The 1,845-nt window shown below is 41.6% G+C and overlaps 1 non-coding gene across 1 annotated transcript; it reads left to right on the top strand.

The window, feature by feature from the left end:
* Positions 1–1,019: 1,019 nt before the first annotated feature.
* LOC116978816 lies at positions 1,020–1,211 on the top strand. Its single transcript, XR_004413571.1, has one exon. It is a non-coding gene; the product is annotated as a U2 spliceosomal RNA (small nuclear RNA).
* The last annotated feature ends 634 nt before the right edge of the window (positions 1,212–1,845 follow it).

Below are 1,845 nucleotides of genomic sequence, written 5' to 3'. Positions count from 1 at the left end.
GCAGCGCGTTTAACCTAAATATTTTAAAAATGCATTTGGTACCCTGACGTCGGCTATCATGTTCACCTGCTCATTCCAGAAGGGCAGGGTAGTATGGCAAAACACCTGACCCTACTGTTCAATGGTATACCTCATAACTTCTGAAATGAACTCACAAACCTGCCCTCAATCTATGAAATTAACAGGACTATGAGAACGCCGACCTCATAAGCACAGATCCTGCTACCTGGCACTTACCAAACCAGTCCTAAAAAACTGGACGAAGTGTTCAAACTATTCGGCACAAGAGGGCAGAGTCTGGAATGAGCACCACACTAAACCAGACAGCAGTACCTCTACGTGTCCACCAGGGGCGTCTACCTCATGGTACTGGTGAAAGCTCGGGGCCTGCATGCCAAACCTGTAGCATTTTAGGCCACGGCCCAGAGCAGGCCCCAGGGGAAAATGTGCCACCCCCCAACAAACATCGTCCCTACAAGAACAAGGAACCAGAAACCGAAGAAAACAACAATGAAGACAGATAAGTATGGTTCCTACCATCACATAAAGGTTAAGGGTTGTACTAACAAGGGGTGGATGAATCACGCCTGGTTAGGAAGCTATCACTCTTGGTAGTTATATACCAAAAAATAAATACAAGGGGAATAGAATTAATATCTTGCCACCAATTCAGCAAGCACCCCAAGTGGTCTACCCTCCCACGATGGTGAATGTCGCACCATCGTTGATAAACCACTTGAGTATTTCACCAGGTATACCCATTCATGGGATTTGTAACTACTACCATGGATCCAAGGATACTTTATGGTAGACATCGACCTTCAAGATGCACACTATTCAGTACCTTCTCATATAAGTTTCGGATATACCGCAATTACCTGGATGGAGTAACCATGATGAGCGTTGCGGCATTTAAGTCAAAGTTATCCAGAATCAACTAGCCCTGACACTTAGAAACATTCCGTCATGGCATGTCTATATATTAATGACAAACTATCCTTGGATACAGCTTTAGCTGCATCGCTTCTCGGCCTTTTGGCTAAGATCAAGTGTAGTATCTGTTCTTATCAGTTTAATAATCTGATACGTCCCTTATCTAGGGACCATATATTAAATTGAATTTTGGAACAGGGAGATGGAATAGGGGCTTGCTCCGTCCACTCCACGCATCGACCCAGTATTGCAGTGCCTCTGGGAACGGTGCACAAAATATATATCCAGATATTTACGTTGACCATCCACAACGTTGTTATCTGGTATTCATTAAGACTATCAGTCATGGTGCATTAACCACCAATCAACTACGTGGCAAAGTAATTGGGATATAGCAGCATTACCAGCTACTGAACTTTGTACCTTTCCTATGAGCTGAGATACTAGTGTTCAAAACTATCTCCATACCTGTAATATGGGGGCAAATGGATTAATCTGTAGTGTTATCATGGAATTTATCGGCAGGAAGGATTATGGTTGTACACTTCCACCTGTTTTGAGTAACATCTTATGTGTCCTGATGTGTTACTGAGCTTGTAATACTTAATGCCAATATGAATTGACTTAAACATGTTATATATTAACTTACTTAATTCTAGTGAAGCATTTGCTCAGTAATCCACCAAATTTGCATGTTCGTTTATAAGATAACAACATCAGTGGTGACATATACCAAACCACTTGGGCGGAGAACATCGATATTAGGGGACAATTTATTAACAATTGGAAACCGTATGTCGTCAAACATGTTTGACCATCAGTAACTCACCTATCAGGTGAGCTAAATACTGTAAACATACATTTAAACCAAAAATATTTGCTGAAATCACTAAGCAATATGGACACCAGATA

This window comes from Amblyraja radiata, chromosome 11, assembly GCF_010909765.2.
Source record: "Amblyraja radiata isolate CabotCenter1 chromosome 11, sAmbRad1.1.pri, whole genome shotgun sequence".
Taxonomy (NCBI): domain Eukaryota; kingdom Metazoa; phylum Chordata; class Chondrichthyes; order Rajiformes; family Rajidae; genus Amblyraja; species Amblyraja radiata.
Note: the sequence above shows the minus strand (reverse complement) of the source record. Positions and strands in the feature narration are given on the sequence as shown.